This window comes from Biomphalaria glabrata, chromosome 16 (genome assembly GCF_947242115.1).
Source record: "Biomphalaria glabrata chromosome 16, xgBioGlab47.1, whole genome shotgun sequence".
Lineage (NCBI taxonomy): Eukaryota > Metazoa > Mollusca > Gastropoda > Planorbidae > Biomphalaria > Biomphalaria glabrata.
In genome coordinates this window covers 32,371,894-32,399,286 of record NC_074726.1, presented here as the reverse complement: position 1 = coordinate 32,399,286, position 27,393 = coordinate 32,371,894, and the positions used below count along the sequence as shown (strand labels likewise).

The 27,393-nt window shown below is 33.7% G+C and overlaps 1 pseudogene; it reads right to left on the bottom strand.

The window, feature by feature from the left end:
* Window positions 1–1,585: 1,585 nt before the first annotated feature.
* Window positions 1,586–27,393, bottom strand: part of LOC129923311 (dynein axonemal heavy chain 6-like) — a 132,298-nt pseudogene continuing 106,490 nt past the window's right edge.

Sequence of the window (27,393 nt, the reverse complement as noted above, 5' to 3'; positions counted from 1 at the left end):
TGTAAAGAAGCAATTATACATAAAACAATAAATCATAATCTTCAAATACAAAAACAAACCCTAATAAAATACTCAGAGGCACAAAGATAAAGACACATTCCTTGTTCCATATGCTAGGACAAATTTATACAAATACGCCTTCTTCCCTAATGCTATTAGAGCATGGAATGAGTTGCCTGAGCTAGCCAGGAAAACCAGTGACTTGGCAGAATTTAGGTCATTGGTTAATATGCATGACTAGATTGACTAGGGACACGCGTAGGACATAATCATTTTCTTTTTGAAGTAACATCTGTATTTTATAAGATCAAATAATGTGGCTCTTTCTACTTTCTTGAGCACAACATATGGCAATTTGTCAATGCGATACTTCTAACTATACCTGTTGCTTCATTGAACTGGGCAAAACCAAAAGTGAAATGCTAGTGAAAAAGGTATTAAACACAAAATAGTATTATCCAATAAACTGCAGAACAAGAATCGCACTGACATTGTAATCTTCATAATTATTATCTGGGCATTTTTACAAATATTGCTGAGACCAGAAAAAGAAAAATAGACTCCTAGACTGGTTAAACCAGACCAACTTGAAGCTAAAATGAATGGTCTTATACAAATAAATTGTTTGCACCCATGACAATCATGTTAATGTACCATGGATAATTTAATCAAGGCTGAAATATAATAGATCTATATTTTACTTGAATTAAATTTTCTGTATTGAGTTCATTAAGTTCTTTTATGGGAGGTCACAGATTAGAAAATTTGCATTTTCAGTGTCATACAAGTTTGAAACTATGGTTACAAAGCGATCAGGTCTCATTGCAACACTTAAACATTATGTGCTTCTGTTCTTCATCCCCACAGAGATTCTACAGGTTTAAAAAGAATAGCTATTATTAGTGATACTGGATTTACCTGGATACTGGAACATACAAAATTAGAAGCCTATAACTAATCCAACAATCACAACATTTCACAGCATCAGTATTACAGAAATAATAGATCAAAAAAATTGTTAGTACTTGACATAAGTTCAGGAAAGTTATTTTCATTAACCTTCATAGATTTCAAAAATGTTCAGAAAATGTTCATTACTTTTTTACAAGGCTGCAGAACACCTATCTCTGCAATGCTGTGACTACCACTGTGTGTAAGGGGTATTCCATGAAAGCTTATTTGAATAAAAAAAAGCACATTCCCGTGGTGGACTAGAACAGTAGGATATAAATAAGTACCAAGGGGATCAGTGTTTGTAAAATGTTTTACTTATTTCGGATGTTCCTTCAGAGTTGAAGATAATTACTTCCTAGTCCAAACCTCCCGCAGGACGGCGGGGGATGGGAGCGGGCAGGGTTTGAACCCGGGACCATCTATAAGTCCGAACGACATTCCAGCGTGCTAACCGCACGACCAGGCAGCCATCCAGTGTTCCAATAATGGATATCTTGACATAAATGGCTTATTGTTAAAACATACAAGAGGAAGTAGATATGCATACAAATAACAAAACATTAATAATTTTGATAAAAAACAGTCAAAGTCTCTGTGAAAGTACTTCAACATACACAATGATTTCCACAGTACTGAATACTACAATGTTTGAATAAAAAAAATATTTTTTTTTTGTAGGACTTGTATAACAAAAAATGCCTTTCAATGTTTAGTGTATAACAAAAAATGCCTTTCAATGAATGTGGCATCAAATTTATGTTTTGAACACAATATGGTGTTACAATGTAAGTGATAATACACAATATTAAAAAAGTCAAATGTTTAAAAAAAAACAACTATAATAACACTGTAAAACTTTTAAAATACAACACTTGTAAATGCAATTTAAAAAATGTCAAAAAGATAAACTCATATTTGCTAAAGCTTTAACCACAAGAGCATTACCCAACAATCAACATTACATTGGCATCATTAAGAAATGGCATCAGTTAGTAGAACTGTGCTTTACCTATCAAATTATTAATATCAAGAGTTTTTCATTAGGATATTTGCCAGTTCCATAGTACTTACATTCTATAAAAAATCTCTCCAGCCAGAAATGACCTCTGGTGAGGGTTTACTGACAGCTGTCCATATTTTAACCTTGAACTTGATGATGACGACCAGACTACATGAAACTATTCAGGGCCTAAGACTTGACTCAGTCAGTTAAAGGCTTTTGTTTTTGCTGCGCATCATGAGACTAAAGTAGATGTGAGTGAAAAATTCAACAAGTTGTACACAAACACCTGTGTATTCATTATAGTTGTGCTTCTTTTAGAAGTGGACTGACCCTTCTCCTTGTCACCTTGTTTTCTGCTCCAATGCTTGTACACACTGGAGAGGCCACTTGGGAGTCACACACATTGATGCTGGTTGAAGGACAGAGCTGAAATAGTCAACCAATAATGAATTGTTTGCTAAACATTTTCTATTCATCATCAATAGCATTGTACAAGTTTGTAATTCAAATAAATTTATTATAGTTAACTCTTTCAGTCAGTAAATAGAGATTGTAGCATTAAGTAAATTGGGAATGTTTTCATTAAATCAATAAGTAATAATTACCTTCAATCAAAAAGGAATGTTCATAATAAGAAAACAAAACTTATTTTAGAAGACCTGTCTTCTTTGATTTGTTTTACATGTTTTCAAAAAGAGTAAAAAAAAAATAAGTTCCATTGTTTTTTTTAATCTAGCACTCATTAGCTAAATAAGAGAAAAACAATCACTCTATAAGTTGTATAAAGGAGGTATTGTCTTTTTAAAAAAGTATTTTTAATGTTTTTATTTTAAATTTGTTTGGCTTAAAATTCTCAGAAATACTTTATTTTTCTTTATTCTTTTCATTCTATGTTTAGGTTTTATATATCTAAAACAAACAACTTTTAATTTATGTCCCAATAAACAAATGTAACCTTGGTGACATGAATGCTAAACAACTACTCACACAATGTCCCCAACAAGGAGTTAAGAGTTAGACGCTGGCTTGGTGATGACATAGGCTGCCCATCATGGAGTAGCCTTCAGACCTGAAATATATATAAACTGAACTTACAAACAATGTCTAAAAGTCCTCTGACTTAATAATTCTCTTTTTGTTGAAAAAAAAAGACAGTTGATAATGATTGCTTTGACACTTAGTCAGATTCTACTTTCATGTGTGATGTATGTGGCAAGAATGCCTCTCAAGAATAGGGCATAATAACCACCGCAAGAACTGCTCCTAAAGATGAGCCAAAATCAATTTATGACTGAAGGCAGCCAACGAAGAAAAAGATGAAATTTGTAACCAATATCATATTTTAAGCTCTGATTTGATCAAAATTATTAACAGAAGTATTTTGGTCTTTAACTCATTGTTTCTGATTTTGTTATCCATCATTGTAGTTCTCAGCAAAAACACATTTCAATTAGAATAATACATTAAAAAAAAAGAAAAATGAAACAAATTCGAACCTTGTCTAGTTCATGAGCTTAGGGGATATTTTATTTTTACAAAAGAGATTTAACATCTTATCTTCTTATCTTAACATTAACAACCATCAGGGTTGGAAAGAGACCGAGCTAGTTTCAGAGTCATTTTGTTGAAGTCCACTACTTGTGGAGGACATGGCACAAGATAAAACAGTTTTTTACATGAAAAGAAGGTAGTGAAAGAACAGGACTAAATTTAAAGACTTTAAATAAAAGCATTAATAAATGTTAATTTATGGGTATGATGCTAAATAATTCTGGACATATTTTTGTTTTTGTTATTAAATAATTTGGTCTTCATTATTTTTTTGTTCTAAAAAAATTCATGCCTTCCACTAGATCAGCCAAACCTACTCAAATACTTAGATCCACAATGATAGAGGCCCATATCTTACTCCATAGGCTAGGTCCTACAAGTGCTTCTTCTTCCCTAGTGCCAGTAGAGAATGGAATGGCTTGAATCAGCCAGTACAGGAAACCCAACCACTTAGCAGAGTTTAAGTCACAGATTAACATAAATGACTAGAAATGTGATGAATGTAATTATCTTCTTTTTTGAGATAACATCTGTAATCTATACAATATGATGTAAATCACTACAGTCTGTAAATGTCAAGCAGAGATTAAGAGTATTACTAAATAAGAAGGTTAATTAACTTAGGACATTTTATGAGTCTAAGAGACAGTCTCTGGATTTATCCTAAGTTAATCAACTTGACATACTTTTAGATCAATTATTTCAGACCTTTGAAAACTTTGAAATTGATCCGATTCTTTTTTATTTTCTTGTCTATGTGTTGATTCTTTTAGCAATCTTTAAATCTGATGACAATAATTTATAATTATTAATTTGATATTTACCTGTGTTTAACTGTTGTGGTCAGCTTTATGTCCAGAATAACTTGAATCATATACCTCTAGGTTGTTCACTGACTGGGTTCTGTAGATAGCAAATGGTACTTGCCTACCTGTCGACATAAGTCTTCGTACAGGTGACCATACATCTGGTACTTCCTGACAGTAGCTTTCTTCACTAGAATCTGGGGATAAAAAGTTCAGGGATTTTATAAAATATATTCAGGCATGACAGATAACAGCCATGGACCTAGAGTTGTTGTTTTTTAAATTTGAATCAGAAAATTTCCTAATCTCAGGATTCCCTTTGAGTATTTTTTTGTTGAAGAAATTAAAGACGGATCATTATGTTGATCAAATGTCACCTACATCAGTAACAGGTTAAATAGCTAGCTAGGGAAACTGTAGGCATAGTTAGTCAAATTAATGAAACATCGATATAAATGATTTGCATAACCACAAGGACGGAAGAATTGATGATGCGCGGTGGTTGAGTGCATAAGCACTAGGGTCCTGGGTTTGAATCCCAGTGAAGACTGGGAGTTAGAATTTCGGGCACTCATGAGTCCACACAACTCTGATGGGTACCTGACTTCAGTTAGGAAAAGTAGAGGCGGTTGGTGCTGGTCACATGACATCCTGCTCTTTAACCATCATCTGCCCTATAGATCACAAGGTCTAAAAGGGGGGAACAATAAATAAGTCATCCCATCTCCAGTAGAACAACCGGTATTATTGCATGCTAAGAGAGCAATCGATTGTTAGGTATTATTGCATGCTAAGAGAGCAATCTATTATGTTAGGTATTATTGCATGCTAAGAGAGCAATCTATTATGTTAGGTATTATTGCATGCTAAGAGAGCAATCTACTGTTAGGTATTATTACATGCTAAGAGAGCAATCTACTGTTAGGTATTATTACATGCTAAGAGAGCAATCTACTGTTAGGTATTATTGCATGCTAAGAGAGTAATCTACTGTTAGGTATTATTGCATGCTAAGAGAGCAATCTACTGTTAGGTATTATTGCATGCTAAGAGAGCAATCTACTGTTAGGTATTATTGCATGCCAAGAGAGCAATCTATTATATTAGGTATTGCATGATAAAAACTAAGACACTACTATATAAAGCTAAACAATAAAGCATCACAAGAACTAAAAGACTAGCATGTAATACTAGGAACTATGGAACGATAGGATCACTAACAATATTAGAAACAGAAAGGCCTACTAAGAATTAAAAGGATGGCCTAGGATAAAGGAATATGGAAATCCATTGCTGGTGGCCCATACTTCAATAGGGGTGATGGACTGTAAGTAAAGTAAGTACTAAGAATTAAAAGGATGGCCTAGGATAAAGGAATATGGAAATCCATTGCTGGTGGCCCATACTTCAATAGGGGTGATGGACTGTAAGTAAAGTAAGTACTAAGAATTAAAAACTACCATTTTTACTTGGAACTAATAATATTAGTACGTACTGTAAACATATTGGGATTCGCTCTTTCAATATCCAGTTTGTCAATCAATCGATCCAGGACAGCCTCAGCAAGTTCATAAGTAATATCATCATTAGACATCCCACCATCAGCTGCTACGATTCTCGGTTGAACATCAAGTATTGTAGCTAGATAAAAATTTGTTTTACTCCTTTAGTTCTGCATGAACAAAAATTTTTGTCTTAAATTCCAAACAACCCACCCTTTTTTTGTTGATTTATTTGAATGAGAAGAATCAATTGATTTATTAGTGCTGCTAACAAAACAGTAAGCTCAAGGTAATAGGTGAGCAAAACAGATATATAAAGCAAGAGTTTCGAACTGGTTTGAATGTTCTTCTTGAACATTATCAAATGTGGTTCTCCTGAGATCAACAAAAAGCAAGTTCTAAACGACCCACAATCTGAATCTTTTTAGAGAGAAAAGTGGCAAAGGAGTCTGTCCATAGAGCATAAGACTCACTGATAGCTACAATGTTGTAAGCTTTAATAAAGCAGTGTAAAAAAGATTATATGCCAATTTATTATATGACAATGAATCATATTCTTAACTAAAGTATTTCAAAACAAAACCAGTGTAAGTGTATATAGCAGTAAATTGCGACTGTTTTTGTTTCTATACTAGCATTAGCAAAACAAACACAGTCTTACCAAGTAAAGCATTGGTTTCATTCAACTGAAAGGCTATGTTTGCATTCTCATGGAGCCCAAAGATTTCTGGCTCATCTATAAGTGGTAGAGATTCAATGTAAGCCTTGACAGTAGCCAATGTCTTGACAAGAGGTGGATAGTAAATACCTTCAAAAATAGATTAAATTTACAAAATTACCTTCCATGGCCCATTGTATTTAATACAAAACAATAACTTTTTTTCTCAAAGACATTCTTTCTTATGAGGCTGATGACTTTTGGTAAGCAATTACTTTGCTATTAATTACTAATGAATACTACATTTTAAACAAAAGAACAATTCCCTCTCCCCCATACCTGAAATAAATCAAGGTTAAGGGCATGTATAAATCTAGTCAGAATATATAAAATTCTAGATAGGTGATACAGATGCAGACATGGCAATATTTTAAAAAAGGGTAGCCTAGACTAGACTACTGGATCTAGATATTAATACAAGTAATCAAAGTTTCAAAGATGTCAAATGTTCTTGAAAAAGTTGAATGTATTTTTTGAACTCTTTGACCTCGAGACAAAATTTAATTGTAAGAAATTTATATTTTTAAAAATTATAATGGTCAAACAAGTTTCAAGTGCGGCCAATTAGCTAGTTATTCTTTTCCCAAAGTTATACTTAAACTGTTAAATTTGTTAGAGCTATTTTTGAGATCTGTGTCCATCCAAGTTTTTTTTTTTTTTAACCCTTTTGCCAGCTGATAAAAGGAATAGTAAAATAAACAATGTATCACGAGCTAAAAAGTTCCTCACCCTGACAGACTAACTAAAACAGTCTTAATCAAATCTACTTTCACTATGTTAAATCTTTGCTCAAGTTGCATAGGATTCTGAAGTCAGATTAGAATGGATTTAATCTAATTTGTTATATCAATTTTGATTAGGCTCATACTTCAATTCTGTAACTGGTTATAATTTATGTATGTTTTTTGTTTGCATATTTTTGAAAAGGAATTTTTGCTTTGATCACTCCATGCAACTATTTTAAAGTGCATGTTACACCCCTCTCTATGACATTGATCTTAATAGCAATACAAACTTTTTGATCAGTTGTCAACACTTCTAAACCCTGCAGCTTCTCTACAATCAATAGAGATCTAAATAATGTTGATGTGCCATAAGCTATTGACTATACCAGCATCTTAATCTTTTACAAATTATTAGTAGAACATTATACAAACTTACTGATGAGAAATCAATTTTGAATATTTGTATTTTACATCAAAATATGTTGATCAGTGTTAAGGACAATGTGTGTATGTGTGTGTGTACTGAATGAAGTAATACTTGTACGAAGACGAAGATGCTACTTTCAAAGGTTAGATCACAGATATGGTGTATAAAAAGAAAAAAAGGAAACAGATCCTCAATTTATTTTAGTCCTAGTTTGAAACCTGCTAATAAACATCAACATCTGCCGCAAATAAATGAATAGGACTTCCTTTATAATGTACTTTATATTGAACATACAATTACCTGATTCCGAGTATTTATATTTTGGTTTTAAGGTTTCAGGTCTGAAAAAAAACTTTAAAATTGTCCTTAGACATCTTTGATCTTGGGCATCTGTGACTCGACCACCATAGGTAATCTGTGGTGATAAAAGAAGTTTTAAATCATTCAACTAATTGTGTATTATACTGTACAAAAAAATAATCATTCATAAATGTTAACCTAAAATTTGAAAATTAACGAATATAGATTAATGTATGAAGTCTTTTATGGATGTATGTAGTTTGAAAATTGTGGTGGTATTTTATTTTAAAATGTTAAAATGCACAATTGCATTTTAAGAAATGTGATAATAATTAAATGTGAGCCATCTGTGGTCTGATGACAAAATGATACTTTTCTCTCTTGACTCAATTTAGCCCACTTCTGTTACTCCTTTAATTCAGCTTGGTCTCAAAGCCTGATATTGCATGTCTAGCTGCTGAGCAAAATCCATATAGAATATATGATATAATGTGCACTGTTTTGTCATTTTCGCTCCACATGAAGTGGGCATACATGTCTGGTCAATTCCAATTACAAAATTATTAAATAAGTTGTCTCAAACTATTACAATAATTTCCTTTAAATTTTTTTCTTTTTAATTACATGTTTATAACAAAGTCATGAAAAGTCAAGAGATAAATATTTTTGGCTTAGTGTTTTAGAAAGAAACTAAAATATTTATATCTCATGAGCAAATGACAATACACACAATACTCTACCTCTCCTGTTATATAGATCAGTGTCTCCCAAGGGATGTAACCATCTTTACAAAACATTTCCATGTTGAGCAATGCACACTCTCTATCACTATCACTAAAAGCGTACTAAAATAAAAATAGATACGACTTATTTATAAGAAAAACTGTATACATACATTTTGTTTTCTAAAAAGATAATATTTTGAAATGAATTACTTTAGGAAAGTGAAGAAATGATCATCCAGAGAGGACTAGTGACATTCAGAAACCCTATATAAAGAAAAAGAGAGAGTTGCAGAGTCAAGACAGTCTAGCACAGTGGAGTCCAGTACAAGATCAGAACAGTACAACAGTTATTCAATTAGAAATTTTGTGTTGCCAATAGTACACTATTTGGCATGTAATACATCAGACTCAATAAAGTACACTATTTGGCATGTAATACATCAGACTTAATAAAGTACACTATTTGGCATGTAATACATCAGACTTAATAAAGTACACTATTTGGCATGTAATACATCAGACTTAATAAAGTACACTATTTGGCATGTAATACATCAGACTCAATAAAGTACACTATTTGGCATGTAATACATCAGACTTAATAAAGTACACTATTTGGCATGTAATACATCAGACTTAATAAAGTACACTATTTGGCATGTAATATATCAGACTCAATAAAGTACACTATTTGGCATGTAATACATCAGACTCAATAAAGTACACTATTTGGCATGTAATACATTAGACTCAATAAAGTATCACCCTATTTAGAATCTGAGTTGCCACATTCTCGCAATTGGTGGTAGCTGTTTTGATTTCAATCAAGAAACAAAGGAGAGAGACACAACAATATCATTATTGTTAACTGTGTTAAGTTCATTATGATTTATTAGTTGTTTAATGAACAGGTCCATATTGCTGCATGTTTTGATGCTGAACATTTTCTTTTTTAAAAAATAAAAGAAATATTTATACTTTATATGTGTGTTTGTTATATTTTTGTGTGTGTTGAGCATTTTTTTTTTTTTATATTCATGAGCCACCAATTTTAGAACTTGCATTGCCAGGATGGTCTGTACTGAACAAAAACACAATTTTCTTCCCTAATTGCATTTTCTATTTTAAATTGAACAAATCTAGTCTACCATATATCACAGTAGCTACTCCCATAATACAGCCTCTCATTACTTTCAAACATTGATTATCTCTTTATCTCTTTCTCTTTTTTTTTTTCTACACAGCACAGGGAATACATTTTTCTAATACATAACTTCCTTTGCCAGTTGATTAATGTCTGCCAGGAATCTTTTATCCAAATAAGATTTAATAACAATATTATATAAGTAATCATCCAGCTTCAATTAATTCTGACTCTATACTGGTATAGTCTTTCACAATTGTTATAAGGAAAGGTCAAAAAATGTATTTTCAATATACCAGGTAGATGAATTTTCTCGAAAAAAAAAGGTTGTTAGACAATTATAAATGTTTAACAAAATGTCCTAGTAACCTAGAGAAAAGATTTATTTTTGAATATCCAGCACTAAATGAAATTTAATAATCTTAACACAGTCAGATGCCCCATGCCTAATTAGCATTAAGTAAGGCCAACTCTCGTCAAATTATTATTTTATATCAGCTTCATGTCATAATTAATTTAATGGGACAAGCCTTAATAAACAAGTTGATTCTTTTGGAATAAAAACAAACATTAAGTTCTAATAATAACAATAGAAACACTAAAAAAACAACAACATAATTCCTAAGCTTTTTCTTTATAGCCTCACTGTTTTTTTTTCCAGCTATTTTTTAACATAAATAACTTTTGATTTTTTAGATAACTTCATGACACATGTTGCTGAGATTGCTTTTCTATTCCTTTTCATTGTTCAGATTGTAAGGTTTTCTTTGCTGGAGGTGGTAATGGCAATAAGCACTATACTACTACTGGAATGACATGGGAGCAAATGAAGAAAGCTGCTCAGAACCGAGTTTGGTGGAGAGGTGTGGTTGTGGCCCTATGCTCCCCTGGGAGTGCACAGGATTAAGTCAAATAAGTCGTCAACTACAGCATTCATTTTCGTGACTGAAGGATTATATATATATATATATATATATATATATATATATTACTATGAATAAAGATAGGACAAAAGCAATTAAGAAAACTACATGACAAATGTAGAGAGTATAGATTCCCTATTCATCATGAACTGCCAGGTTTCTTTAATCCACTTAGTTTGCAATCTTAGGTACCCTACCCTGATTAAGTGTTGCCTGAAAAAGTATTTTGAGCACTGGTGCTAGCTCGTGGCTTAGTTCTTTAAATTAAGCTAATATGAGTTTTCTTTGCCTCAACTCTTTTCTTCTGACCCACACATAAGTCAGCTCTGCAAAGATCTCTATCTGCAGCTGGGCAGATTAGACCAGATCTGACCATATTTGACAACAGTGTCAACAAAAAAAAGTTAGCTGTGATATTCATACTCTCCTGCCTTGACTACTGCAATCCCATGCTAGCAGGTAGGTATACAGGACAACATCATCATTCAGCTAGAGCAGGGGTTCTCAACCTGTGGGTCGCGACCCCCTTGGGGGTCGATTGACAATTTGCCAGGGGTCGCCTAAGACCATCGAAAATATAGATTGTTTTTTTCTATTCTTCTATTGCTGTGTGTGTGTGTGTTAGGGGGGGTCGCGTTAGAGTGGGGGATTCTAAAAGGGGTCGCCGACCTTAAAAGGTTGAAAACCGCTGAGCTAGAGCAAATTCAGAACAATGCTGCATGAATGGTCCTATGAAAAACAAGAAGTGATTCTGCTACTGCTCTCTTGTGTACACTCCATTGAATGCAAGAATTGACTACAAAACTAAGAATGTCCTTTTACTTTAGTGAACTGATCACTCCATATGTTAGAGAGAGAGCCCTGCAGTCCATGGACTCAATGTGACATGTTTCTCACTAAAAAGTTACAGTTTGTGGGCCTTTTCAGTGCTTGTCTAAAGGTTTCGAACTCACTCCCCATTGATCTCAGACAAACAGCTTGCTTCACTACTACATTCAAGAAGAACATTAAGACCTATCTGTTCAAAACTTTTTTTTTAGATTAATGGGTCATTTTAACACTTGAGTTTATGTCTGTTATGTAATAGCTTTAATAGTATCTAAAAAAACAAAAAAAATTGAATGGGTCCTTACACTAATAGATAATATTCCAGTTCTTAACATTACTCTTACTGTAATATTATGGTTCTACACTCTAACTGTAATATCCCAGTTCTACAGTCTTAACATGACTCTTACTGTAATATTCCAGCCTAATGGTCCAAATTTTTTCCTCTCAAGAATAACAGCATGAAAAAAACAAATGCCAAAAATGATCTTCCTCCAGTCCATTCCCAGAGCTGTTATAAAAATTTTTTTAAATTTATATAGAAACAATAACACAAGTTAAGTCAGTCATTATTATTACTAATCTTTAAAATGTCTTTTTTTTGTCATTTTTAAATTAAAAAATCAATCAACCTACACTATAATAACAAATATAACAAATATGGAAAAGCTCCAGACCTTTGTTAACAGATGCCTACGCCGCATATTAGGAATTATGTGGCCAGAAAAGATAACTGCTATCGATTTGTGGGCGAGAACTAGACAAAAGCCCATAGCCCAAGACATCACAAAACGAAAATGGAGCTGGATAGGACACACCCTGTGAAAACCAGCTACCAATGTTGCAAGGCAGGCACTTGACTGGAACCCACAAGGAAAGAGGAAAGTGGGCAGACCCAAGCAAACCTGGAAGAGGTCAGTCATCAGTGAAGCTGAGGGTACTGGAATGACATGGCAGCAGATTAAGAAAGCTGCTCAGAACCGAGTTCAGTGGAGAGGTGTGGCTGCGGCCCTATGCTCCCCTGGGAGTGCACAGGATTAAACCAACACTATAATAATCCATACACAATACATAGTGTAAATAACATTATTACTATTAACACAGAGGACTACATTATCATCTCTCAATACTATCATAGTGTTGGAATTTATTGTTAATTATTAAACAATTTTCTAACAAAAACAAAAAAGTCTTACGGTGGTCTTCAAAAAATGAAGTTGACATATCTATGAATGCCCTTCTTAGATTGGCTCTAATGCCCTTAGGTGGCTCATTAGTGACTATGACACTATTCTGAAGAACACTGACAGGGAAATGTTTGGCAGGCATTGAAGACAGATAAGAGTCTAAAGTTGCTGTGTAAAAGTGAACTGGTCTCCTGGATATTTTTAATAATGTCTTCCATGGCATTCATCCATGAAGCGGCTAAATGGCAATTCTAAAAAGAATTTTTCAGTTAAATTTAAACTAAATGTTTTGGTTTAAATAACTTTTTAAAGCAAAAAATGTTAAGTCTTTTAAAATTAATACAATCAAATTTTTAATTAATATATTTATAAATCTGGGGAAAAAAAATCTATGTTTATACAAAAATAACAAACATTGGTTTCTGTTTAGTCAATGGCTAGGAGAGATTATAATATAACAGTTACCTATATACTTTTTGAAAATGACAATAGGAAAGGTCTAAGAAAAAAAAAAAAGCTAGCTTCTGTTCCTTACCTGTACAAAAACCCATTCACCAAATTTGGTTGCATTCTTGATCATTTTATCCGCCACTGGACCTTGACCTTGGCCAAGTGAAATTGATTTCACACTATAAGTGAATAGTTAAAATAAGGAATCAAACCTACAAATTACTTTCTAAATGTGATGAGGATTTAATAAAAACAACCACAATGTAATTAAGCAATAACTAATCATCCATAAATAAAATTTAGGAAATGTCATGTCTTTCGTTAGCTCTAATAATAACATAATAATTAAATTTCCCTCAGGAGAAATTCAGAGAGAGACAGACCCCTTTACATCGTTTTCGTTGATCTTACTAAAGCCTTTGATATGGTCAGCAGAAGTGGCCTTTTCAAACTCCTAAGGATAATAGGTTGCCCTCCCAAACTACTGAAGTTCATTGAGTGCTTTCATGAGGAAACGAAATGTACTGTCAATTCAATGGAGCCCAATCAACACCTTTTGAGGTGAGCAGTGGTGTCAAGCAGGAATGTGTGCTTGCACCTACTCTGTTTGGCATATTCTTCTCCTGTCTACTGCATCATGCGTACAACGACATCAACGAAGGTGTGTTTCTCCATACAAGATCCTCTGGAAAACTATTTAATGTATCAAGGCTGCGGGCAAAAACCAAGGTTAGGAAGCTACTTATCAGGGAACTCCTGTATGTTGATGATGCAGCTATTGTGGCTGATTCTGATATTCAGCTTCAATTCCTAGTTGACAAACTATCTGCTGCTAGCCAGTTAGGCTTAAACATTAGTCAAAGTAAGACTAAGATACTAGTCCAGAACACAAATACTGCACCTCAAGTAAACATTAATGGCCAACCACTAGAAATTGTGGATCACTTTTGCTATCTCAGCTCCATCATATCCAACAATACTCTACTGGATAAAGACATTAACAACAGGATAGCCAAAGCAATGGCCACCATGTCACAGTTGCAGAAAAGAGTGTGGGACAACATATTGCTGACTAACAATACTAAAGCCCTAGTCTACTGGACCTGTGTGGTTGAGCACCTTGCTATACGGAAGTGAAACTTGGTCAACTTACTCATGGCAGAAAAAAAGCTGAATGTCTTCCACCTCCGATGCCTAAGGCGGATCTTTAAAATAAGGTGGCAAGATAGGATAACCAATAAGGAAGTGCTACAAAGAGCAGGATGCCAGGACATGCGCTCTGTTATCAGCAGCAGATGCCTTGGCTGGCTTGGCCACGTTCGTAGAATGCCAGTAGATCGACTTCCACAAGATATTCTGTATGGTGATCTAATAGAAGGCAGGAGAGCCGCTGGTCGCCCACTTTTACGTTATATGGATGTATGCAAACGCGACATGAAGCTCTTCAAAATCGACAATAGCAGCTTGGAAAAAGTAGCTTTGGATAGATCTACAAGAAGAGTGAGCATAAAGGAAGGGTCTCGGATTGCAGATGCCATACACTACAGAAGCAGAAAGAATGGTGATAATGCAATGGCGCCTGGTGATCACATATGCCCAACCTGCGATCACAGCTGTGTATCAAGGATTGGCCTCTTTAGTCACACAAGATGTTGCAAAGGGAAAAGATCGTCTCTCCTGACGTAAAATGCCACAGAAATTTCCCTCAGCCAGCTTGCTCCAAATTAAAAGTTATACAAAGAAGAATTTATCAAATATATAATTAAACTGTATAAAGATAAAACAAATAAAAAATTGATAGGTTTCAAATAAGTAACACTTCTATCCTTCTGATGGTATTTATATTGTATCATCAGAGGGATAACATACCATCAGAACTTTTAAAATACAATGGCTCAAATATAACAAAATTTTTAGGACAATCTGACAGAAAATATGGGATTAAAAAAAATATTGCCACAAGAATAAAACCAAATTTTTTTTTATTCCACTGCTCCAGAAAGAAAACTTGAGACAATAAAAAAACAAACAAACTATAGAACGATAAAGTCTAATAGTTATCCAAGCAAAATAATGCTGAAAATAATTTCAACAGACTCAAAAGTTGAGGAGGTCCTTTGCAAAGGTAGAAGCATTCTTGAACATATATTTAACATTAGACTGTTAAAGGAGAAAATGTCTTTAACAGCTAAATAAACTGGTACACGACTTCACAGATTTAAAAAAAAAACGTTTGACTGGTTTTGGCATCATGGTATGTGGTAAGTGATGGGGGAGTTCAGCTTGGATAAAAACATTATCAATATTATCAAAGCCCTATTCCAAAAGGCAAATAGCTCAATACTTCTGAACAACCAAGTTTGAGAAAGTTTTAGGACATCCATAGGAGTGTGGTAAGGATGCATTCTCTCTCCAGCTCTTATTAATTAACATATTTCTGAAGCATATTATGATGGAAACTCAAGAAGGATTTACTCCTACTTGACCATATGGGCAGCCTTTGTTCATCTCGGGTTTGAAGAGGATATAGACCTCATTGGGGAAATTTCAGACCAGGTACAAGATATTACTTCAAAACTGTATACTAGAGCAGTCTGCATGGAAATCAGTGCTGATAAATTCAAAATACTAGTTTGTGCTGGAGATATAATGAGATGTTGCGGATGTTGGGGTACAGTCGAACGAATTAACATTAGAAGAAGTTGACTCATTTAAATACCTATGGTCAAACATTGGAAGAGATGGACTTCAAATCAATAAGAAATAAAAACCCTTTTAAGCTTGGCATTTGCTGTCATGAGCAAACTAGAGAATCTGGAAAAGTAAAAGCTTCCAACCAAATTAAAACTTCATTCTTCTCTAGTGGTCTCTGAACACCCACATGGTTGTGAAAGTTGGATACTGAACACAGACAGAAAAAATTCAAATAAATGCTACAGAAAAATGCTGGGTTTTTACTCTTACAAGTCAACACTCTGGATGACAAAAAAAGGAGGAACTTCTCAAGTCTATAATGTGAAAAGACAAAGCTGAACTGTTTCAGTCATATGGGTAAATTTGAGATTTCAGAAACTCTTGGAAAATGAGGAAGCAGGGGGAACACTGTAATAAGAAACTCTCAGTCTAACTAGAGTTAGAGCCTTGACTTTGTGAATGAGATGATGTAGATCTACTTGTATTAAAAGCTAGTGTTACAAAGAAATCTAGTTCCCTATGTTGAAAAGAAGCTAATTGTTTTGGTTAAAACTTTTCAAGAAGTAACTAACTGATATGAAAGGGCAACAGACTGACACCAGACAAAAAAGATGTCACAAAAATGGCAGCAGTTTCTCCATGTAAGCTTTATGTTTCTCTTTTCCATAACAATCATATTTAAATTCCCATAGAATTTAGCTTAAGTTAAAGAAGACATTTATGGTAGAAAACTAATTTAATGAATATATTTATTGAAAAAATGTCTGTATTTACTTTTCATGAACTCCCATATCTTTAGCAAAACGTAGAAATGATGTCATTGGATCTGATCCTGGAGAAAGAACGAAGACCAGTGGAGTAGTCTTAGACATACTTTCATAAAGTTCTGGCAATGTGACAGGAGGACTTTCAACAAATTGTTTCCCTAAACATTCAGAAACAAACTCTGTCACTGCAAATGTTGTCTAGGATAAAAACAGAATTGACATAATATAAAAGTTAACAATAAATCCAAAAAGGATATAATTAATTTTTTTTTCACATAAAACCCAAGAAAAATATCTTTGTTGAAAAAAATTTACACACAGTGCTTTATAGTTAGAAGATTATTTTGATCCTAACTGCTACTTTTTTCTATCATTTTCAATGGATCAACAATCTCAAGATATCTATTAGCATTGAAGGATAACCCTGGTATCAATTTAGATTAATCTAGATCTAGATCTATTCCATTAGTCTTTCTACCTCAACATTAAGTTAATTCATGTTACAGAGAATATCAACTCCTTTTAAACATTTGAACATTGTGAGTGTAAGCATTGTTTTTAATTCATCATATTGTAAAAAGCCAGAATGAGCCTTTAACTGGGAAGGAGTTTGGTTAGCAGGCCATAGATCTAGATTATCCATTTGACTGCCCTAACCCAGGGATCTAAGATGTGATGTGATTTTACAGAGAACCTGTGCCGCAGAACATAGATCTAATATTTAAACTATGACCAAGGTAAGAAAACTTAAGGCTATGGCGCAAGATCCTTTGATCCCATTTGCCAGTTTCACAGTTAGAATAGTAGGTCTATGTACTGGTTTGTAAGACGTGAGTATGATGCTCTTTCATTTGGGCACACAACAAAACTTTTAATTGAAAACTCACCATTTCCTCACGGAAAACTTTAACAAACATTAATTTTTGAAAAGCTGTCAGGCGATCATTCCAATTTCCATTAACTCTATCTGGAAGAGGCAGATCACCATCGTTATATTCAGGGGGATCCAAGACAGCGTAGAGATAGCGCTCCGGAGGAGGATTGGCTCGAACCTAAAGTTTTTGATATAAAAAAAATCATGCTTTCTCAGTTATAATCTATACAATTTTAAAACGCAGAAACTTTCACAAGCTTCTTGCATTCATAACATTGTAAAACCTAGACCTAAAGGCCCAAGTCAAGCTGAATATAAAATACATCCTTGTTAATAAAATGAGCCTTTTTAAAATTCTGTTAACAGTTATTGTAAAGAAAAACACTTTTTTCTCTTGCCTCCTGTTAGGAACATAATAGTACAATAGAGTCAAAATACACTGAATGACTACACAACACACATCTCTAATATTTGCTGAACACATTCTTATGGATAGTTACAAGCACAGGTTTACATAACAACAACAACGGATACATTAAATCATTTTCATAACCTTCACCCCAGACCCCCTTCGGTTCAAATTGTGCCTAGGATTTACAAGGAAAGAACTAAACTAATCATACACCAAAATAATTGTTATCTTGTTCATTTTCTTTATTTCCAACAGTTATTGTATAAACTTTATGTCCATTGCTTACATAGATTGATAAATCATTATGTAAAATGGGAATACCCACTAGAGAAAGTGAAATAAAAAACTTTATTTTTGTCACAAGGCACTATTGTTTTGTTATTGTCACAAGCACTACAATTTTTGTGTGAAAGATGCCAAGTCACTTAATTGTTCCTCGTTGGAGGCTCAAATTTACACTCTTGAATTTAAAGGTTTATGTCTGCATCTTCTGCCTGTTGTTCCTTATGTCTGTATCTTCAAGGTGTTTTTCTTATGTCTGCATTTTCTGCTAATTGTTTCTTGTCTTAATCTTCATGCTTGTTTCTTTTGTCTGCAAGCTTGCTGGTTGTTTGTTAAGTCTGAATTTTTGTGGGCGTCTCCTTAATCTGCATCTTCTGCTTTTGTTTTTTTTTTATGTTTGCACTTTTGCGGTTGTTTTTTCATCAGGTAACTGGCTTAATCAATAAAATGCATTTCGACCTCATGAATATTATCATCATAAGGTTCAACAAAAGCTGTTGCATTTTTGGTGCAAAGATAGCAACTATCTGCTCTTTATTTTACGATCTTCATTTGGTCCATGTGTTCAGCTTTTTAAGATAGCAATAGAGCTTCGTGAGTGATTTTGTAGTCAGGAAATCCAGATATGAAGCCAAGAACTGACCAACCCAATAAATGTGACTGGACTCGCCATCTGAGTCTAATTCAGTAACACGTGAACTAAAATACAGAGAGCTGTACACAGTATACATTAATGATTTCAACGACAGATTTTTATTATAGGTTCATCCAAATGTGTTCAGACTAATGTGAATTCTTTAGGACCATAAGAAATATAGTGCTTATTTTGATTGTTCATCGCTTTATGTGTATTGGCTCACCAGGCTACATACTATTACAGAAAATGTGTTTGGCTAGCATTACAGAGTAAACAGAAGGGGTAGCAAGAGTCTCTTGGGCACAGTATTAAAACAATGAATCTAGAATGACAAAACTAAATTTAGTCATCCTGTATGGAGGCCCCATCAGTTTCTTTATCAAATTGCAATATACTGCAGACAATTTAAAAATTATAATCACAGAATTAATGGGAAATAAAATAATGTAAGAATTCAAAACATCAAAACACATTCTTTTTTTTTAAGAGCTGTTGTGGGCCCCTATTGGTAATGAGCCTGGGCTCACGGAACCCATTTGTGCCATGGTTACTATGCCACAAACTGTAAAATATTTTGTATAATTTAAAATCACAATAAAAATTTAATATAAGACAAGTGATTAAGGCATATTTCTCATTCCAAATGCTAGGACAAATTCTTAAAAGTGCTATTTATTTCCTATGCCTGAAATGGGATGCCTGAATCAGCCAGAAAAACAATGCCTTTGCAGAGTTAAGTCTCTCATTATTATGTACAAATAGATTAAAGAGACAGATTTCAAAGAATGAAACGATCTTTTTTGAAGATGTCCTAATTATTAAGATATGTAGCCTTCAGTTTGATTGAGACTGATTGTTTTAATATTTTTTTATATGGGTAATGCATTTTGTTACCATTATTATTACCTCAGGGCCTTCATCCAGTCTAATCCATACAGGTGTTTAACCCAAATCATAATGGATGTAACGGAAGTCTTCAAATGTGTCATTCATCTCGCAGGCCATTTTCCAAACATTTAATGGAAGCCACGTTGTGTTTTCTGGTTTGGGGACATTTTGCTGTAGAAAATGTAATGGCTTTTAATTACAAAAAAAGAAAAAAAGTTTTTATTTTGATAGAAGTTGTGTGTTCTATAATTGTTTAACCTTCCTCTTTCAGGGAGTCAGTTACACAGATCGGGTCTTAAACAAGGAAATCCTATGCCGAACTGGGAGTCGAACACTTAGTGAGGTTGTGACTGAGCGTCGCATGAGGTTTGCGGGACATGTTCTACGTCAAAATGAATTACGCACACCAAGAGTTGTGATAACATGGAAGAAAAAACGAGGAAAGCGCAAACAGGGACCTCAGAACAGTGGACACCAGGTGGGAGGAGGCTTCAGACATTGCCAGTGACAGATCTTTATGGAGACAGCTTGCCGCCCAATGCGCCGAATGGCGCGGGAGGACCTAAGTCTAAGTCTTTCAGTGAGATTCTAAATAATCCATAAATATGTCAAGTTGCCAGTGGTGACAAAGTGTGTTGATTCTCAATGGTTATATAAATTTAAACTCTCAAATCTAATTGATTTGAATAAGCTACATTCTTTAAGATGTACAGAAAATTCTGTGGCATTCAGCATTTTACATCTCTTGAAATTTATAATCCTCCCTTTGTAACTTCTCTTCTGCATAAAGAGGCTAATCATCGATACACAGCCGAGGTCACAAAAAATCACTACTCCATACAAGTGTACTATTATTTAAAACTTTTTATTCCTAATGTATATAATAAAATGATAACATATTTATATATCTCTAGGATCTCTAGAAAGTCATTTCATTTCTGTGAAGGCATTTCCTAAAATAAATGAAGTTGAAATAAGAGAAGAAGAGAAATAATAATCAAAATGTCTAGTACCTTCTCTATACCTCCAATAGGTCCACGGAGAAAAAAATTCCACTCCAAGGGAGTTATTTCCCCTTCAGTTTTCATAATCTCTGAGCAAAGCAAAAATGAAAATACAAGCTTGTGATTTTCAAAGAGACCTCTGAAAGAAAATCAAAGCAACCACTAGAGGAATATCTCATTTCACATGTCACATTAATCTGTAAGTAAGATCAAAGTTAATTTAGTTAATGAATTCTTTAAGATTTACAATATAATTAATGGGTACTTGACATTAGCTAAGGAAAGGCTAGCTTCATAACACCCTTGTTAACTAACCATCAGTAATAGAAACAGATGACCTTTGCATCATCTGCATCTGAAAGATGTGAAAGGGGACCAAGCATACTACAAAATAAAGCATGACCCACAAAACCATATACTAGAGGCACTATGAGATACATTTGATTATTTTATGGCCTCCTTCAGTTATGAAACAACTATTGGTCTCATGTAATTGAGATGAATACATAGGCTATGATTGGAACCATGTCACACATGGAGCAGTCCTCCCCCCCTTCCCCTTGCAACCAGCTGATCTATCCAAATGAAGGTTAATGCCAATAAAGTTAAGGAGTAAATTTTATCGGCATCGCAGACTCTGCCAGGGTGTAGCACTGTAAGCTACTCAAGGGTCACTGGCTCTTGATTTTTCTTCAGGGTTGACTCCTGAAAACTTTCCCCATGTTTGGATATAGCTGCAAATGAGTAGAGATTTGAATTAGAGTTTTCCTTCTCCTAGGTGGGTAGCCAGCAAGCTAAGGAGCCCCTTCCTGCCTGAAGATTACTTGTTAAAGCACCAGTGCTCTTCTTTACAGATAACAGTTCAAGCCGGATCCAATATCTGAGTTGGACTAGTTGTCAGAGGCTAGTTGAGACGCATGCCTTTGGAAGCATTTTATAGGCAGTGGAGTGCTTATTTGCATTACACCAATACCAGTAATGTCAATATTACTGAAACCATGAGACACAATGCAGGTAACAATACAAGAATTACCTAGAAACATTCTTGTAAATACATACTGTAGTCTCTTCTAAGCAAATGTCCAGTCGTGTTTGAAGGTCATCAGACTTCTCACTGGTTGAGATTGTATTGTTAAATAGCTGAATAAAATTTTAAAATAATAAAATGGTTAAGATGTTTCTGACTGAATCCTAAGCATTTGAAACATTGGAAAAATAAAGGCTAAAATTCAAATTAAACTCAGACATGATTGTCTAACTTTGGACTGGATCAATTTTCCTTTCAGACAATCAGATGATGGGGGAGGGAGATTTTTATTTTTTTATTTTATTAGTAATGTGGGTGTAGGGGAGAAAACTACTCTATTCTAGCATCATTTCATTTTTCAAATTTGTTTCAGATTTTCTAAAAAATACACCAAACTAATTTCTACACCATACTCATACAGATGGCTCCTTGGTCCTTTTACTACTGTCTTGTCCTGTTTTCGAACCCTACCAATTTATTACAGAGGCACAGATGACAAAAATGTTGACACCTTGTAATTAATTCTTTTAATCACAAAGAAACAATGGATTTTACAGAAGAATCCCATCTAGCCTTGTCAAGAACCATAGCTGCAGTGCTAAAATTTGTTGCAGGTTAGCGTCATTGTCATCTAATATACCATCTAGCAAAGCATTCATGGATAATAAAGGTTATTATTATTATCGGCTTTCAGGGGTAATGTTTAAAGTGGTTCTGCCCATCAGCAACACAATACACAAAGAAGCTAAACATTTTAAAATGAATTTTCTAAATTAGTTAATAATGACACTGTATCTCAAACTTTAACTGTAAATAATGGATATTTTGGATAAGACATATACTGATTGTCAAAGAATATGAGAAAAAAACACATGTGCTTATACATGAGTAAATTATCTGTTTTTAATTGTTATGACTATCTATCTGGCTGCCTGGAAACACTGGACTCAGACTGCCGGGTACTTTATCAACTCTAATAAACTATGTCAAATACTGTACAGTTGGAAGTTTGAAAGACTGCACAAGCGCTTCACTGTAGAGAACCTTACAAAAAGGTACTGCTCTACTTAATTGAATCATACTAGACTATCTGTTTTGTCCTGAACTCATACTGGACTCTACCAGACTATCTTGACTCTGCCACCTCTACTCTTTATAAAGGGCCCCTGAAGGCCTACTAGGAAGTGACAGAATGTCCCCAGACCTTTTTTAGACAAATCACATGACCACATCACAACCTATTTTCAAGTAGAGTGTCCCTGAAGGGCCGTCCCTCATCCCTGTTCACTGCTAGCAGTAAGCTGGCTTCTGTCACCTGTGTGAGCGTGTCATATGCACATCTAACCTTACCCACATCAATAAGTTCATTTATAACAATATCATTTTTAAATACTTGTGTATATTAAGTAAATATGGGTAAAGTTTAAAATTTATATTTATACATGGGCCCACTGTAATTTGAAAGAGATCAACTTTGGGTACTAAGATCAATACTTATTGGTTTAAGAATGTAAAGTACACATACTAATGTGATGATTTTATGGCTTATCTATTCCTTTACCTGTTTAAAATACTTGAGAGAGAATTGATACATGGGATCTACTTCCCCCATGTCAGACACCACAAAGTACATAACAGAACCCCTCTCAGCAACACAGCGATATTTCTCCCGGGCTACACTGATCTTTTCTTCTGTTGTCTCGGATTCATCAAGTCTTTGTTTGATAACTGCTGAGGTGACCTGTCAAGAAACAATTCAATGTAAGTCTTTGATAACTGCTGAGGTGACCTGTCAAGAAACCATTCAATATTTTTCTTTAAGTTGATCAGAAATACACTGTTACACTGTTACTTGATGTTTTTACTTTAAATTGGCAACTAAAAAACAATTTTTTCCCAATAGCTGTAAAATTTATTGGAGGACACCCTCATGATATAACTTTCTGGTAATATTGTCAGACCCATTTTAATCTTATTAGAATTTTGTTTAACCTTATGCACATTGTTTTTTCTTGAACCAAGTCTAACAAAACATAATGGTATTTTTTCTATTTGATTTCTAGTCTTCTACATCTTTGTTTTCTAAATCACATTATAATTATATGATCATTATTATATATTAAACTCTGCTACTGGAATTATAAAAAAAAATATTTTAGTGCTGTGTTACTTCTGCAGAGAGATATAAGGAATGAGAGATCCTCAAGATGTGCTTGGGACATTTGATTGATGCTTTATTGGTCATAAACACCCACATTACCAATGGAAACAAGTGAAACTCTCACACTTCAAGGCCTATGTGATACTTGCCTTAGAATCATTCAATGTATTGATAAGTTCTTCATTGTCCAATATATTTCCTTCCGATTCAAAAAGTAACTTCAGAATTTTATCTTCCATAGATTTCAGCTGGTTCTTATCAGCATTGATTCTCATGATGAGTTCATTTCTTTGTTCTTCCAAGTCTGGTCTCTCTAAACTGACAACATCACTACAACCAATAGAAAGAAAAACAACCTTTTCATGTCTGACCTATTAAATGTAACTAGTTGAAATTTTTACTGCTCCTAGTTAAAAATTAGTCTATTTAAAAACAGATTGTATTCCCAAAAAAATTATATATTTTCATAATCAAAACAATAAAACAACATTTACATAAAAGTAGATTTTATAGTAGTAATAAAAATTGTAATGTATTTAGTTTAACCAATCTTATTTTTTTTTAAAAATCTTTTTAACAATTCGACTGGTTAATTTAGTCTTGAAAGAATGCTTTGGATGTTAAGCCAGAGCTAAAATAAAATGTATGTAACAAGAAAAAAAAAAAATAGATGCGAAAGAAATTTTCAACCTAAGAAGTTGATCTTCAAGGCCTTTCTTGGTGACTGTGAAATTGATAACTGTTACTTTGATGCAGACTTCTGGAAAGTAATGTGGATTAGACAGTTTGGTGGTCATATAGAAGCGAAAGTTTCGATCATAGTCTATATCGCTATCCCCCAAGCGAATCAACACACGCCCACCCTGAAAAAGACAACGAAAAAAAAGATTAAAAAGTAATTTTTATTAAATCAGAATGTTGGCCTATAACTCTATACATTGGGTATCACTTTGAAAATTTAGTTTTTAACTGCAAGTTCTATCCTTCCAATTTCCTTTTAAGCTCATTCATGACAAATTCAATTATAATTTCACTCATGTTGATTTTATTTATAATAATCACATTCATTACTAGTTGATTCATCATGATTCTATTTATGGTCATTTCATTTATTATAATATTATTCATGCTAAAATTTGTCCTTATTATTTAATTGATGGGAGTCAGGTAGTGTGATATGCTGGCTGGACTGTTGTTCGGATGGTCTCAATAGTACCAGATTCATATCCTACAGTTCAGCGAGAGGTTTGGTTAGGATGAAATTACCATCAAATCTGAAGGAACATGTGAAATATTTTACATGTGAATAGACTTCATTACTTTTAGAAATATTACAAGATAAACTAACTTTTGTTTTCATTTTAAAGATTACATCCAAATAGCTGTTCATTGAATATTTCCTGTAAACATGAGACACGAGCTAAGTAAAAGTAAAGTTGCCCCTTTCAGACCTTGCTATCTATGGGGCAGATGATGTTAAGGTCATCTGTTTCTATGGCCAACAGTTAACAAGCAGGGTGTTATGTGGCCAGTACAATGACCAACCGCCTTTACATTCCACAACTAAAGTCGGGTACCCATTAGAGTTGGGTGGACTCAGGGGCAAATGAACTCCATCTTATATTTTCTTATATTTCCAATAAAATCTATTGTGAGCCTAAACATAAAAATTAGTTCATTCCCTTAGAAAAGGAAAGAAAAATTATCATAAATCAGCCCATAACATAGTTATAATGAGAATGATATTCGAGAATGTTTAAAATATCATTATCTAGATTTCAATCTACAAAGGAATATGGTAAGCAGACAAGATAGGATAAGATGATCTGTTCTCTGCTATAATATAACAAGTAGGCTCTGACCAGAAAATAATTTTCTAATTGGAAATACGTTATGACTACATATACTCTATTAAAAAAAACCAGGAACATTCCAAGACAACCACTAAGGAGACCAGATACAACACTAAGAAATTCATTGAAAGCATTGGCAAATGGGGAGGGGGGAGGCATTCCATAAAATCATCCTTCACCCTTTATGTATTATCATTTTAGCCTCGCATTTTTTCATTCACAGTTACCTACAACACTATACTATTTATTTTTGTACAAAATATATTTTGATAACTTCAGCAACCAAGATTGGTGTTCTAAAAGATTACAGTAACATTTTGTTTCCTCTCTGTTCAACAATACATTTGCATCTGAACACTCCGCATTAACACTGTTCTGGGCATCTCTTTGAGAATCCTGGGATTAAAGCAAGCAATAGCTTTACTTCACAAATACCTAATTAGGAACACCAAAAAAACTCAAAATTTTTTAATCTACTCTTATAGAGAAACATGTTAAGTCCTTAGAAATGAAGCATTTTCATAATGTCAAATTTGATAAAAGTGACCTTACTTATAAATATATAACTGAAAAAGTCAATAAGGTTACATAAAAGGTTCAAATACCTAAAGGAGTTTAAAGCTTGATATGTTACTTGTCATGTCAAGCACTTTAGTTATAGATGGAGAAATGAATTGAATGTTGCACTGACCAAACCCTCAAAACATATTGGAGTCCAAGGGTAGATTACGTAAAGTTGTAACAAGTCAGGAGACATAACTCCATCATTAAACCTTTTTGCTTTTACAAACACAGCTTTTACACACACAGAGAAAATTTTGGTATACAATAAAGTGTTTAAATGTTTAGATGTAATAGAAAAATGTTACCTGTATAAAGGTTTGTTTTAACAAGACAGGTTTTAGTGCTGGATCCAAAGCTTCACCAACATCCTCCATCAAAACAGGTAAACCTGCTCTTATGCAAGCTTCCAGTGTTCTCAGAAAGTTGGAATTTGATAATTTAATAATTTTAAGCTTATTTAGAGCCTCTCATTTCTGATCCATCTGTTGGCCTGAAAGAAGTGTCAACAATAATACTCAGCTTTAATCAATACAAGTACATACTAGAAACATTATTTGTTTACTTAGAAACTTTACCTGTTCTTGTGGGTCAATCATCAAAGGCCACCTGCGACCTTTAGTTACAAGAACAGCGTTTTCAATTGACACAGCATCTCTTGGCAGACCGTCAGCATTCCATTGTCGAATTTCATATATATCTGCCAAGACTGACACAAGAGTCATATTTTCTGTTGCAGGTATTTGAAGCTCAATCAATCATTTAGTCCAACCTGTAGAAAAGTTTTTGTATCCAAATTATTAAATACATTCAAATGTCTTATAATGAATCTAAGTATTCATGCTAGATACATCAGAGTATTTCAGTCATATCAATTGGTCGTTGTGGTAATATTTAGGTTATGTTATGCTACTTTCTTAAAAATGTTCTTTCTTAATATAAATATTTCTAAAAGTTTTTAACAAATAATTAAATGTGAGAAATACAAGA